General features: G+C 41.3%; 1 protein-coding gene across 1 annotated transcript in view; it reads right to left on the bottom strand.

Annotated features, from left to right (window-relative positions):
* Positions 1-16,646, bottom strand: part of snd1 (staphylococcal nuclease and tudor domain containing 1) — a 1,008,210-nt gene that overhangs the window by 329,267 nt on the left and 662,297 nt on the right. The gene's annotated exons all lie outside the window — the stretch shown is intronic.

The raw sequence follows: 16,646 nt of genomic DNA, 5'->3' as shown, positions 1-16,646 counted from the left end.
GGGGGAGGGGGAAATGCGAAATGATAGGAGAAGACCGGAGGGGGTGGGATGAAGCTAAGAGTTGGTAAGGTGATTGGCGGAAGTGATACAGAGCTGGAGAAGGGAAAGGATCATGGGACGGGAGGCCTCGGGAGAAAGAAAGGGGGAGGGGGAGCACCAGTGAGAGATGGAGAACAGGCAGGGTGATGAGCAGAGAGAAAGAAAAAAATACAAACAACTAAATATATCAGGGATGGGGTAAGAAGGGGAGGAGGGGCATTAACGGAAGTTAGAGAAGTCAATGTTCATGCCATCAGGTTGGAGGCTACCCAGCCGGTATATAAGGTGTTGTTCCTCCAACCTGAGTGTGGATTCATCTTGACAGTAGAGGAGGCCATATCAGAATGGGAATGGGACGTGAATTAAAATGTGTGGCCACTGGGAGATCCTGCTTTCTCTGGTGGACCGAGCGTAGGTGTTCAGCGAAATGGTCTCCCAGTCTGCGTTGGGTCTCACCAATATATAAAAGGCCACACCAGGAGCACTGGACGCAGTATACCACACCAGCCGACTCACAGGTGAAGTGTCACCTCACCTGGAAGGACTGTCTGGGGCCCTGAATGGTGGTGAGGGAGGAAGTGTGAGGGCAGGTGTAGCACTTGTTCGGCTTACAAGGATAAGTGCCAGGAGGGAGATCGGTGGGAAGGGATGGGAGGGACGAGGGGACAAGGAAGTCGCGTAGGGAGCGATCCCTGCGGAAAGCAGAAAAAGGGGGGGAGGGAAAGATGTGCTTGGTAGTGGGACTGGGATCCTCAGAAGGTCCAAATTGAGAAGCTCGAAAACAGATCCTGAAGCCAACTGGAGTCTCCTGCATGCATGCTGAGCTTGTTGACTTCATTAACTTTGCCTCCAACTTTTACCCTGCCCTCAAATTTACCTCGTCCATTTCCGACACCTCCCTCCCCTTTCTTGATCTTTCTGTCTCCATCTCTGGAGACGGCTCATCTACTGATATCTACTATAAGCCTACAGACTCTCACAGCTACTTGGACTATTCCTCTTTCCACCCTGTCTCTTGCAAAAATGCTACCCCATTCTCACAATTCCTCCGTCTCCACCGCATCTGCTCTCAGGATGAGGATTTTCATTCCAGGACGAAGGAGATGTCTTCCTTTTTTAAAAAAAGGGGCTTCCTTTTTTCATTATCTTGTATATCTCTATCAGATCACCTCTCATCCTCTATCACTCCAAGGAGAAAAGGCCGAATTCACTCAACCTATTCTCATAAGGCGTGCTCCCCAATCTAAGCAACATCCTTATAAATCTCCTCTGCACCCTTTCTATGGTTTCCAAGTCATTCCTGTAGTGAGGCAACCAGAATTGAGCATGGTACTCCAAGCCGGGTCTGACCAGGGTCCTATATAGCTGCAACATTACCTCTCGGCTCTTAAACTCAATCTCACGATTGATGAAGCCAATGCACCATATGCCTTCTTAACCACAGAGTCAACCTGCATAGCAGCTTTGAGTGTCCTATGGACTTGGACCCCAAGATCCCTCTGATCCTCCACACTGCCAAGAGTCTTGCCATTAATGCTATATTCTGCCATAATATTGACCTACCAAAATGAACCACCTCACATTTATCTGGGTAGAACTCCATCTGCCACTTCTCATCCCAGTTTTGCATCCTATCAATGTCCCGCAATAACTTCTGACAGCCCTCCACACTATCCACAACACCCCCAACCTTTGAGTCATCAGCAAATTTAGTCTAATTGAGTCTATCCCTCCACTTCCTCACCCAGGTCATTTATAAAAATCACAAAGAGAAGGGGTCCCAGAACAGATCCCTGTGGCATACCACTGGTCACTGACCTCCATGCAGAATATGACCAGTCTATAACCACTCTTCGTTTTCTGTGGGCAAGCCAGTTCTGAATCCACAAAGCAATGTCCCCTTGGATCCCATGCCTCCTTACTTTCTCAATAAGCCTTGCATGGGGAACCTTATCAAATGTCTTGCTGAAATCCATATACACTACATCCACTGCTCTACCTTCATCATTGTGTTTAGTCACATCCTCAAAAAATTCAATCAAGATCGTAAGGCACGACCTGACCTGCCTTTGACAAAGTCACGTTGACTATTCCTAATCATATTATGCCTCTCCAAATGTTCAAAAATCCTGTCTCTCAGGATCTTCTCCATCAGCTTACCAACCACTGAAGTAAGACTTATCCAAATTACTCATTTTGTACTTATCCAAATTTCTCTTGAACCCTCTATCATGACTTCCACTGGCAACTTGTTTCACATTCTCACCACTCTGAGTGAATAAGCTCCCCTCATGTTCCCCTTAAACATTTCACCTTCCATTCTTAACCCACGACCTCCAGTTCCAGTCTCACCCAACTGGAAACAGTGAACAGAGCGTGGTGTTGATGGAGAAAACCAAACAATGGCTTCATCATTCCCAATATTCCAGCCAGCTCTCCAAGTGTTTGTTTCCAAGCCAGATTTTGCATTGTCCATTTATCTTCAATAGCTAAGCCATTACCCTCAATATCACTATTAAACTGGCAACACAGAGTAGTCCAGAAAGATAAACTGTATTATTTATTAAAGGATTGGAGTATGGTACAGGGTCAAGTTGCAAGTAACTGACATCTTGAGACATTGAAATTCATGAGCAAGACTTTGAAAGGCATTCTGTTGTAGCAAAATAGCTATGTAGGTTGTTAAAGTGAAGATGAAAATTTCCTCTCAGCAGTAGCCAGTGCCTGAGAATGAACTGAAGGATATGCACTGTAAAAATAAAACATTGGTTTGTTCTTTCACCAGAATCATAATGCAATTTAAAATTTTGTTCTCACATTATTACAGATTTTAGGGTGTTAATTAAAATATACACATTTTGATAAACTCCTGTTTGTAATGTGATCCAAATGATTTTTCTCACAGGTTAGTATCCAGGTTCTTGGGGGGGGGGCTTGTTATCTGATGCTGCGTGATCTTATTTACAATCAATCTGCAGAGGTCTGCAATATATCGTACAAGATTGAATAGAGCCTAGGACTTGTGCCTGGAAATTCAAAGTTCAGAGTTTTATTACTCCTCTTTGGGAAACTAAGGGAACCCCGAATCTTTGATAAAATACTAATTTATAAAAAATATCACACACAAATATATATTAATTACATGTATGTACATGTATACACACACACACACAAACAAACCCCTATTATTTGTAAAAGCAAGCATATCGGGCCAACATCTAACATGCACCACAAAGTTGAAAATATGTATTTACAAAAAAAAATTCAGCAAACTTCTTTAAAATAAAAATGGATCATGTTGCTGAGAATTATTAGATGCACAATGCCTGAACTCAGGGTTAAAAATTTGAAGGTCCAACAGTGTGATAACTTTATCATCCCTCCTTCCAAACCAGTAATGCCCTGTTGTGTAACCTCTGTTCAATGAGGGCATTAAAAAGCTAATAAATTTTGTTTTTGTTTTGGTGATACTCATTAAAGATCTCAGAATTGGGACAGAATGACAGTGCCCAATTCTGTTCTTTTTGGTGGAGTGAGCTAAGAGAAATAAATCAGAATTCGGGTTTCAATTGCTCTTCAAGGCATACAGATAATGAACAAAAGCAGGGCCAACCCTACTCTGGATGCTCCCCACTGCACCTATACTGATTAACCTGTCAATAGTTTAAAAACAGAGAGCACAAGAACATCTATGTGCTATGAAGGGCAGATATTATGTCCTTAGGTCCCTGAGAGGTCACAATTTTTTTCAAACCAGAGATGGATCTAAAAACACTGAATGCAAAAGGGGGAAAGACAGCATTAAAAGAATTGGTTAGACAACTGCCAGAGGAAAAGGACAGCACAAAAATTGGTAGAGTTGTGGATAGTGGGGAAGATGGTTAAAGGACTCAACAGGATATATCAGCTGGAGATATGAGAGAGAACTTCTAGATGGGAATTTAATGCAGAAAAGTGTGATATCCACTTTGGGATATCGTGGAAAGGGAATATATAGAGTAAATGGTAAGACCCTTCAGAACATTGACATACAGACAGATGCTGAGTTGTGTTCCCAAAGCTCCTTGAAAGCTATGGCATGATAAAGGCGGCAAACAGCAAGCTTACTTTTATCAAGCAGAGTTTTGAACATGTCATATAGGAATTGTATTAAAAAAAAGCCACATCCCTCTGCTGTTCTGGTTGCCACTATAAGGAAGCCATGGAGGGTCTGGAGAGGGTACAGAAGAGGTATGCCAGGATCTTGCTTGAGAGTATTAGCTACAAAGAGAGCTCTTTTAACATTGGATTGCTTTCCATGGACACCAGAGTCTGATGAGAGGCCTCAGAGTCAAGCAGCATGGAATCAGTCCCTTCCGCCAAATTCAACCAACACTTACAGCACCTTACAGCACTTACAGTAACACTTACACTTACCAACACCAGTCACTTCTGCCAAATTCAACCAACACTTACTATATTGTTCAGTTAGCTATATTCCACTTTCCCATGTTTGGACACCTGGAACTTCCACCATACTGCTAGTGAGGACTGATGCAAAATACTTATTCAGTTTGTCCGTCATTTCATTGTCCCCTATTATTACCTCTCCAGCATCGTTTTCCAGCAATCTGATATCTACTCTCGCCTCTCTTTTACACTTCACATATCTGATGAAACTTTTGCTATCCTCTTTAGCATTATTGGCTAGCTTACTTTTGTATTCCATCTTTACCTTCTCAATGACTTTTTAGTTGCCTTCTGTTACTTTTAAGAGCTTCTGAATCCTCTAACTTCCCACTGATTTTTGCTCTTTGGCTTTGACTTCTCCTGTTAGCCACAGTTGTGTCATCTTTACTTTAGAATCATTTTCCTCCTTGGGATGTATATATCCTATGCCTTCCAAATTGCTTCCATAAATCCCATCTCTGCTGTCATCCCTGCCAGTGTTGTTTTCCAATCAATTCTGACTAACTCCACTCTTATGCCTCTGCAATTCCCTTTACTCCACTGTAATACTGATACATCTGACTTTAGCTTCTCCTCAAATTTCAGTGTGAATTTGATCATATTATCTTCACTTTCTTTTATCTTAAGCTCTCTAATCAATTATGGTTCATTCCATAACACTCAATCTAGAATAGCTGATCCTCTAGTGGGTTCAATCACAAGCTGTTCTAAAAAGCCATCTCATAGGTACTCTAGAAATTCCTTCTCCTGTATTCCAGCAGCAACCTGATCTACCTGCATACTAAAGTCCCCCATGACTATCGGAACATTGGCCTTTAATCTTCCATTGCACTTTGTAGGCCACATCCTTACTACTGTTTGGGGGTCTGTATACAACACCCATCAGGGTCTTTTTTACCTTTTCAGTTCCTTAACTCTATTCACAATGATTCAACACCCTTGAACCCCATTCTAATGCTCTGATTTCAATTTTTTTACCAACAGAACAACACCGCTTCCTGTGTCTCCTTGCCAATCCTTTTGATACAATGTGTATCCTTGGACATTAAACTCCTAGCTATAATAATCTTTCAGCCATGATTCAGTGATGCCTACAACATCATACCTATCAATCTGTAACAGAGCTGCAAGTTCATCTACCTTATTCCAGATACTGTGCACATTCAGATAAAACATCTTCAGTCCTGTATTCACTTTTGTCTGCCTTTTATGTTGCAACTCACCCTGTTACTGCAATTTTGCACTTTCTTCACTACGCATTACCTCTATTTGTAAACCAGCTACCTCATCTTCAGTACTATTATCTATCTTTCCTGCAATATTTCTTGTATTGAAACATATGCAGCTCATTACTCCATGCTCAAACTTTTGATTCCTAACTTTGTTTGAAGTTTTACCAACATCTGGCACCACAAACTCTCCTCTAACTGTTCTGGCACTCTGGTTCTCATCCCCTTGCAACTCCAGTTTAAACTCCACCGTGCAGCATTAACAAACCTTCCTGCGAGGATATCAGTCCCACTCCAGTTCAGGTGCAAAGCATCCCTTCTGTATAGGTTCCAATTTCCTTGGAAGAGAGCCCAATGATCCAAAAGTCTTATGCTCTCCAGCCTACACCAACTCTTTAGCCATGCATTAAACTGTATAATCTTCCTAGTTCTGGCCTCACTAGCACCTGGCATGGGTAAGAATCCTGAGATCACAACCCTAGAGGTCCTGCCCTTTAACTTAGCACCAAATTCCATGAACTCTCTATGCAGAACCTCATCATATGTCCTACCCATGTTACTGGTATCTACATGGATCATAGGTTCTGGTTGCTCACCCTCAAACTTAAGAATGCTAAGGATTCGATACAGATATCCTGTACCCTGGCACCCAGGAGGTAACATACCAGTTCTTGCCCATAGAACCTCCTGTCCATTCCCCTAACTAATGAATTCCCTATCACCACAACATGCCTTTCTCACCCCTTCCCTTCTGAGTCACAGAAGTAGACCCAGTGCCAAAGACCTAACCACTGCGACTTTCCTCTGTTAGGTCATTCTACTAACCCCGCCCCCCCTATATCCAAAGTGATATATACCTGTTGTTGAGGGGGATGGCCACAGGGGTGTTCTGCACTGGCTCCTTAACCCCTTTCCTCTTCCTGACTGTCTCCCAGATTCCTGTGCCCTACACCTTGGGTGTAACTACTTCTCTATATGTACTATCGATCACCCCTTTAGCCTAACCAAATGATCCGGAGCTCATCCAGCTCCAACTCCTTATCGCAGATTATTAGAAGCTGCAGTTGGATGCATTTCTCACAGCTGTTGTTGTCAAGGACACTGGAGATCTCCCAGCCTTCCCACATCCCACAAGAGGAGCATATCTACTGTTCCAGCTGAGCAGATATAAACATAGAAACATAGAAAACCTGCAGCACAATACAGGCCCTTTGGCCCACAAAGCTGTGCCGAACATGTCCTTACCTTAGAAGGAAAAATAGTTGACTTGCTCTTTCTTTTGCTTTCAGTGAAGCCTTGGAGAGCTAAAGATTTCAGATCACCACTCTGTGTCCTCTCAGATCATGGCTGCTGCGCTTGCCCCTGCCTTCCTTTCCTTTGCTCTTACTAATCAATCCCAAACAGCGAATGGTCTATTGCGTTGCTGCCACCTGCTCCTGCCTTATATCCTCAGGCAGTGGACATAATTGAACCCCTGTCCTCTCCAAACTTATGAAGTCCAGACTGGCTGCTGGTCAAAGAGATGTGTGAATCAATTCTTTCTTTTGCCCTCACAGAGAGAGTGGTATGTGTCTGGAATGTATTACCAGGCAAAATGGTGGAAGCAGATATGGTAGCGAAATTTAAGCAGCATTTAGATAGTCACTTGACGACGCAGGAAAAGATGGGACACGTATCATGGGATGGGACGGGATTAATTTAATGTGGCATCATTGCCAGCAGACACAATGGGTTGAAGGGCCTCATAAATGGTGATTGATGGCACTGTCAATACTACTTATCTAAAGCTTATTAATGATTGAGGTTAGTCATGAGCTTTATTAGATTTGCCCTGCTTTTTGTGGGCAGAAACTCTCCTGCTTTTTTTCCTCTCTCAGCAATTTTCCATGTTCACAGGGAGATTCCAAATTCATTACAAGGAAAACAAGTCTTCGGTACTAACCAAGCACATGTCTGTTCCCATATCCTCTACTGTCTCCAGTGTTCTCAATGAATGGTTACAAATACTTTCAAGACTGGTTTGACATTTGTGTTGGCGCTGTTTTCACTGAGATAAAAACGTTCCTGAAGTCTTCTCCTCCCTGAATTGTCAACCATCATTTTTGTCCATGTGATGGAATGCAGACCAGTATTCTGGTTGTAGCTCAGATTACTGCCAGCTGCACACAGGAATTCCTATGTCAAAATCTCAAGTTTAGATATAACCATATAACAATTACAGCACAGAAACAGGCCATCTCGGCCCTTCTAGTCCGTGCCGAACGCTTACTCTCACCTAGTCCCACCTACCTGCACTCAGACCATAACCCTCCATTCCTTTCCTGTCCATATACCTATCCAATTTTTTTTTGTTATAATGACAAAATCGAACCTATCTCTACCACTTCCACTGGAAGCTCGTTCCACACAGCTACCACTCTGAGTAAAGAAATACCCCCTCATGTTACCCCTAAATTTTTGCCCCTTAACTCTCAACTCATGCCCTCTTGTTTGAATCTCCCTTACTCTCAATGAAAAAGCCTATCCACATTAACTCTATCTATCCCCCTCATAATTTTAAATCCCTCCATCAAGTCCCCCCTCAACCTTCTACGCTCCAAAGAATAAAGACCTAACTTGTTCAACCTTTCTCTGTAACTTAGGTGCTGAAACCTAGGTAACATTCTAGTAAATCTCCTCTGTACTCTATTTTGTCGACATCTTTCCTATAATTCAGTGACCAGAACTGTACACAATACTCCAAATTTGGCCTCACCAATGCCTTATACAATTTTAACATTACATCCCAACTCCTATACTCAATGCTCTGATTTATAAAGGCCAGCATACCAAAAGCTTTCTTCACCACCTTATCCACATGAGATTCCACCTTCAGGGAACTATGCACCATTATTCCTAGATCACTCTGTTCTACTGCATTCCTCAATGCCCCACCATTTACCATGTATGTCCTATTTTGATTAGTCCTACCAAAATATAGCACCTCACACTTATCAGCATTAAACTCCATCTCCCATCGTTCAGCCCACTCTTTTAAATGGCCTAAATCTGTCTGCAAGCTTTGAAAACCTACTTCATTATCTACATTATCTTAGTATTATCTGCATACTTACTAATCCAATTTACCACACCAGCATCCAGATCATTAATGTATATGAAAAACAACATTGGACCCAGTACAGATCCCTGAGGCTCACCACTAGTCACCAGCCTCTAACCTGACAAACAGTTATCCACCACTACTCTCTGACATCTCCCATCCAGCCACTGTTGAATCCATATTAATACCTAACGACTGAACCTTCCTAACTAACCTTCTGTGCGGAACCTTGTAAAAGGCCTTACTGAAGTCCATATAGACAACATCCACTGCTTTACCCTTGTCAACTTTCCTCATAACCTCTTCAAAAAATTCAATAAGTTTTGTCAAACATGACCTTCCACGCACAAATCCATGTTGACTGTCCCTAATCAGACTCTGTCTATCCAGATAATTATATATACCACCTCTAAGAATACTTTCCATTAATTTACCCACCACTGATGTCAAACTGACAGGCCGATAATTGCTAGGTTTACTCTTAGAACCCTTTTTAAACAATGGAACCACATGAGCAATACACCAATCCTCCAGCATCATCCCCGTTTCTAATGACATTTGAAATATTTCTGTCAGAGCCCCTGCTATTTCTACACTAACCTCCCTCAAAGTCCTAGGGAATATCCTGTCAGATTTATCCACTTTTATATTCTTTATAAGTGCCAGTACTTCCACTTCTTTAATCGTCATAGTTTCCATAACTACCCTACTTGTTTCCCTTGCCTTACACAATTCAATATCCTTCTCCTTCGCGAACACCGAAGAAAAAAAAAGTTCAAAATCTCCCCCATCTCTTTTGGCTCTGCACATAGCTGTCCACTCTGATTCTCTAAGAGACCAATTTCATCCCTCACTATCCTTTTGCTATTAATGTAACTGTAGAAACCCTTCAGATTTATTTTCACTTTACTTTTCAAAGCAACCTCATATCTTTTAGCTTTTCTAATATCTTTCTTAAGATTCTTTTTACATTCTTTATATTCCTCGAGCACCTCATTTATTCCATGCTGCCTATATTTATTGTAGATCTGCCTCTTTTTTCCGAACCAAGTTTCCAATATCCCTTGAAAACTATGGCTCTCTCAAACTTTTAACCTTTCCTTTCAACCTAACAGGAACATAAAGATTCTGTACCCTCAAAGCTTCACTTTAAAATTACCTCCATTTCTCTATTACATCCTTCGCATAAAACAAATTGTCCCAATCCACTCCTTCTAAATCCTTTCACATCTCCTCAAAGTTAGCCTTTCTCCAATCAAAAATCTCTACCCTGGGTCCAGCCCTATCGTTCTCCATAATTATATTGAAACTAATGGTATTGTGATCACTGGACCCGAAGTGTTCCCCAACACATACCTCCGTCACCTGACCTATCTCATTCCCTACAGGAGATCCAACACTGCCCCTTCTCTAGTTGGTACCTCTATGTATTGCTGCAAAAAACTACCCTGCACACATTTTACAAACTCCAAACAATCCAGCCCTTTTACAGAATGGGCTTCCGAGTCTATGTGTGGAAAATTAAAATCTCCCACAATTACAACCTTGCACTTACTACAAATATCTGTTATCTCCCTATAAATTTGCTCCTCCAATTCTCGCTCCCCATTAGGTGGTCTATAATAAGTGTTACTACACCTTTCCCATTCCTCAATTCCACCCAAATAGCCTCTCTAGACGAGCCCTCTAATCTATCCGGCCAAAGCACCGCTGTAATATTTTCTCTGACAGCAATGCAACACCTCCCCCTCTTGCCCCTCTGATTCTATCACACCCGAAGCAACGAAATCCAGAAATATTTAGTTGCCAATTACACCCCTCCTGCAACCATGTTTCACTAATAGCTACAACATCATATTTCCAGGTATCAATCCATGCTCAATCCAAGATATGCCTTGCACCCTTCTGTTACTTTACTGTTAGCAGGTTAGTCCTTTGTTTAAAATTCTATCACAATTCTATCTCCTTTACTATAGCATTGGAGAGGGATAGGAACAGTCAAGTTAGAAAAGTGTTTAATTGGAATAAGGGGAAATATAAAGCTATCAGGCAGCAACTTGGAAGCATAAATTGGGAACAGATGTTCTCAGGGAAATGTATGGCAGGAATGTGGCAAATGTTCAGGGGATATTTGTGTGGCGTTCTGCATAGGATTGTTCCAATGAGACAGGGAAAAGATGGTAGGGTACAGGAACTATGGTATTCAAAGGCTCTGGAAAATCTAGTCAAGAAGAAAAGCCTACGAAAAGGTCAAAGAACTAGGTAATGATTGAGATCTAGAAGATTATAAAACTAGCAGGAAGGAGTTCAAGAATGAAATTAGGAGAGCCAGAAGGAGCCATGAGAAGGTCATAGCAAGCAGGATTAAAGACTGCCCCAAGGCATTCTACAAGTATGTGAAGAGCAAGAGGATAAGACATGAGAGAATAGGACCAATCAAGTGTGACAGTGGAAAAGTGTGTATGGAACCAGAGGAGATAGCAGAGGTACTTAATGAATACTTTCTTTCAGTTTTCACTACAGAAAAGGATCTTGGCGATTGTAGGGATGACTTACATGGGATTGAAAAGCTTGAACATATAGACATCAAGAAAGAGGATGTGCTGGAGCTTTTGGAAAGCATCAAGTTGGATAAGTCTCTGGGACCGGATGAGATGTGCCCCAGGTTACTATGGGAGGCAAGGGTGGAGATTGCTGAGCCTCTGGCAATTATCTTTGTATCATCAATGGGGAAGGGAGAGGTTCCGGAGGACTGCAGGCTTGCGGCTGTTCCCTTATTCAAGAAAGGGAGTAGAGATAGCCCAGGAAATTATTGACCAGTGAGTCTTACTTCAGTGGTTGGTAAACTGATGGAAAAGATCTTAAGAGGCAGGATTTATGAACATTTTGAGAGGCATAATATAATTAGAAATAGTCAGCATGGCTTTGTCAAAGGCAGGTCATACTTTACGAGCCTGATTGAAATTTTTGAGGATGTGACCAAACACATTGATGAAGGTAGAGTAGTGGATGCAGTGTATATGGATTTCAGCAAGACATCTGATACAGTACCCCATGCAAGACTTATTGAGAAAGTAAGGAGGCATGGGATCCAAGGGGACATTGCTTTGTGGATCCCGAACTGGCTAGCTCACAGAAGGCAAAGAGTGGTTGTAGATGGGCCATCATCTGCATGGAGGTTGATGACCAGTGGTGTGCCGCAGGGATCAGTTCTGGCACCCCTTCTCTTTGTGATTTCTATAAATAACCTGGATGAGGAAGTGGAGGGATGGGTTAGTAAATTTGCTGATGACACAAAGGTTGGAGGTGTTGTGGATAATGTGGAGGACTGTCACAGTGGGACATCAGTAGGATGCAAAACTGGCTGAGAAGTGGCAGATGGAGTTCAACCCAGATAAGTGTGAGGTGGTTCATTTTGGTAGGTCAAATATGATGGCAGAATATAGTATTCATGGTAAGACTCTTGGCAGTGTGGAGGATCAGCGGGATCTTGGGGTCCGAGTCCATAGGATGCTCAAAGCTGCTGCGCAGGTTGACTCTGTGGTTATGAAGGTATACGGTGCATTGGCTTTCATCAACTGTGGGATTGAATTTAAGAGCCGAGAAGTAATGTTACAGATATATAGAAACCTGGTCAGACCCCACTTGGAGTACTGCGCTCAGTTCTGATAGATAGATAGATAGATACTTTATTCATCCCCATGGGGAAATTCAACTTTTTTTCCAATGTCCCATACACTTGTTGTAGCAAAACTAATTACATACAATACTTAACTCAGTAAAAAAAATATGATATGCATCTAAATCACTATCTCAAAAAGCATTAATAATAGCTTTTAAAAAGTTCTTAAGTCCTGGTGGTTGAATTGTAAAGCCTAATGGCATTGGGGAGTATTGACCTCTTCATCCTGTCTGAGGAGCATTGCATCGATAGTAACCTGTCGCTGAAACTACTTCTCTGTCTCTGGATGGTGCTATGTAGAGGATGTTCAGAGTTTTCCATAATTGACCGTAGCCTACTCGGAGGTGTAGTGGGTCACCTCACTACAGGAAGGATGTGGAATCTCTTGAAAGGGTGCAGAGGAGATTTACAAGGATGTTGCCTGGATTAGGGAGCATGCCTTATTAGAACAGATTGAGTGAACTCCTTGGAGCAGTGGAGGATGAGAGGCGACCAGATAGAGATGTCTAAGATGATGAGAGGCATTGATCGTGTGGATAGACAGAGGCCTTTTCCCAGGGCTGAAATGGTGAACACAAGAGGGCACAATTTTAAGGTGCTTGGAAGTAGGTACAGAGGAGATGGCAGGGGTAAGTTTTTTTATGCTGAGAGTGGTAAGTGCGTGTAATGGGCTGCTGGCAATGGTGATGGAAGCAGATAAGACAGGGTCTTTTAAGAAACTCCTGGATAGGTACATGGAGCTTAGAAAAATAGAGGGCTATGGGTGACCCTAGGTAATTTCTAAAGTAAGTACATGTTTGGCACAGAATTGCGGGCCGGAGGGCCTGTATTGTGCTGTAGGTTTTCTATATTTCTATTTGTTGAGATGTTGAGTCTAAAGCATAGGTGTCAAACTCAAGGCCCGCGGGCCATATCCGGCCCGCGAGATCATTTTAGATAGATCTATTATTTTAATTATTAATGGCCCGGCGATATGAAGCCTATGATTGTAAGTTAATACCAATCATAAAAATCATGCTTGCTCAGCAGTCTTCTTCATAAGAAACGGAAATTGTGAAGTGAAACACTTTGTAGTTATAGCAGAGACTGAGACACATGAGAGCAGGCTGAAAAAACGGAGGCAACGAAAGCTGCGTTCGCACGCGTCCGACTGATCCGGCCCGCATGAAGCTGCATTTTGCTCAATCCGGCCCGTGACCTAAAATGAGTTTGACACCCCTGGTCTAAAGGAAAAAATAGAAAATGCAGAAAATGGTCAACATATCAAACAGTAACTACGGAAATGCTTTCAAGTCCATGATTCATTCTGAGCATTTCACATTAAGGTAGTGCCAACATCTGTATAAAGTAAGGAAATAGTCATCTCATGGACTGAGCAGCAGTCACTACTACCAATATACATCAGAATCCAGCTTGTTTCCCTTATTTTGTAATTGAAAGTTATGACTTTGCAGCTTGTTCACCTCCAGATCAAGGGCAGTTCTATGGGAACATTGTATGCAATATATCCTTAAGGTACGTTTGTGGCTGTTCACAGAAGTAATCCAACTAAGATTATGCACCATCTATTTCAGCTATTGCAAAAGGTTTATTTTATTAATAGAGTATTTAAATACCCATTTTTAATTTAGCTAATTTTCACCTGTGATAACATATCATACCTCACCCAACTAGCAGGCAGAGAGTTCCCAGGCCTGTATCAACATCTAGAAATGTTTGCATGAAGACTTTAAACATAACTCCACTTTCCTCCCTGGAAGCAGGACCTCAGTAGCATAGTGGAATGCTTAATCAATATTCCTGAATGCTAAGACAGAAGAGATTTGGCAGGTGGTGGAAATCTTGAGCAACAGAGACACAGGACACATGCAAATACTTGAGAAAGTCAGGTAGCATCTATGGAAGGAAATAAACAGCCAATGTTTTAGGCATTTTACGTGTGACTTTCCTGAATGCCTGTTAAAGCAAAAACACCCCATTGTCTTTCATGCTGTCAGTCTCAGACTACTACCTACAGCAATCCTCTGCACTTATCACAATTGTTACGAATATTTTGTCCGATGAAGATTTAAAATCTGTAATGTACATATCCTTTCACTCAAGAACAATTAACTGCAAAAATGAAACAGCATACAGCATTAATCTACCTCATTTCTTATAAAAGACCAAAAAGCTTCACTACCTGTTTCAATTGTACAGATGCAGGGCATTTTGGGGCAGTTTGAATGGAGCTCACTTGCAGTACATGTTTAGCTGTACTTTCATTAGATTTTGAGTTAGCAAGCTGGAATCATCATATACATACAAATATTGCCTGTGTACGTTCAGGCAAATCCAGGCCGTCTGTCTGAGCCATAGAAACTGCTGACTAGGTAATATACATGCTGTTCAAAGGAGAACGAACAGCTGCAATCTGTTAACTTTGGGGAGGAAAAAATAATAATCAGCAAACTGTATGATATTAATATTCCTAAAAAAAAAGGCCAAGATTTCAAAGCAGAGCTGGGGATAGGAGTGATTTGTTAGTTTTCACTGATCAATTTTTTCCTACTTTGTACATTTACTTGCCATTTCTTTCTTTTTGAAGATATGCAAGTGGTGTTCTTTAATAGAGTAAGTTGCCTAACTTGCTGCGGGTCAAGGTTGATACTCAAGCAATATTGCAATGTTTAAAATATCTAAGGTGAAAGAACACACCTCATGCCATCTTTTGAGACTCTCTGCACACCAGTATTTATCACCTTAGCAAGCTATACAAGGGTCAGATGGATAAGGGTCATTGAACCACATGCTCCCATGCATCAAACAACTGCCAGAAAGTGGAAGTGCAAATCTGTGCAAAGTGTCCCTCTATTAACGAGAGAAATCAAGTAAATAGCTTCAAGTTTTGGTTTTAATGTTTGGAAATTTACGTAACAAATAAATTAGCAATCGTTTTACTTCTGGGTTCTGTAACATATGCTACACTCCAATATCGTACTACCTTGTTTGGGGTGATGATTAATTTGGGCTATTTGAATTTCAGTTCTAAGATTAAAGAAAAAAACTCTTCCGATGAAAATAGCAACCCTTAACATACACAAATACCCTTTGAACAGAGTCTATTCCTGACAAACAAACTCAAAAACTTCACCATTGTGTTGGAATACTTCGTGAGAGGAACATGTTCAGCAGATGTATTACTTCTAGTCACAACAACAGCTTAATAATGCAAAAGTTCATTGGGTAATTCCTGTATTTCCAGATAATCAATGGGAAATAAAATTATCAGTTTTAGGTTGAAAGTTTAATGGTAAAAACATAATTGAAAACAACTATTCATAGTTTATTAGATACTAGAGCTCATCTAGGTAGTATCACATAACAGATCAATATGATCCTCATTCATATTGGCTCTATATTCAGTAGATCATTCCAGTTCTGCTATTTAACTTCATTGTTAATTAGATGTTCCCAAAATTTCTATTATTTCAGAATAATTGAAAGAGAACTGAAACATCATCATCTTGAATGCACAAAGTTGAAATCAAATTTAATGCATCCACAAATGATGTCAAGAAATGAAAATTTTCTGCATTTGATGTATGCGCATGCAGTTCAAAAGCAATACCTCATTCATTTGCTTCCACCCCGTCTGTTCACCGTAATTTGTGTGTGTGTGTATTTATATTTATATTATTTTAAAAAATTTTTTTAGGATCTTCAAAGATGGGGGCAACTTGAAAGGCTGACCGAGACAGAGGACTCTGTGTGGCGAGTTGCTGTCAATGGCCTATGCCCCAGTCAGGTCAGGGTGATAGGCTTAAGTAAGTAAATTTTGACCAGATACCAATCAGGAAGATTTTACTTCATAAGGAGGGAATCAGGAATCCTTCTTAGTCTGTGATGTTATCATCCCCTGTATGTGGACCCTAATGTCCGGTTTACTAACCCACCTTGCCAGTGAGCTTGGATGCACACAACTCCAAGCGCTGGTAGAAAATAGGTCCACCCCTCCCCAAGGAAATTCAACTTTGATCTCGATAACCATTTCTGGTCTGCAAACTGAATTGAATTGAATTGACTTTATTTCTTACATCCTTCACATACATGGGGAGTAAAAATCTTTACGTTACGTCTCCATCTAAATGTGCAAAGTAACTTATAA

The sequence above is a fragment of the Hemitrygon akajei genome, chromosome 14 (assembly GCF_048418815.1).
Source record: "Hemitrygon akajei chromosome 14, sHemAka1.3, whole genome shotgun sequence".
NCBI classification, from domain to species: domain Eukaryota; kingdom Metazoa; phylum Chordata; class Chondrichthyes; order Myliobatiformes; family Dasyatidae; genus Hemitrygon; species Hemitrygon akajei.
Note: the sequence above shows the minus strand (reverse complement) of the source record. Positions and strands in the feature narration are given on the sequence as shown.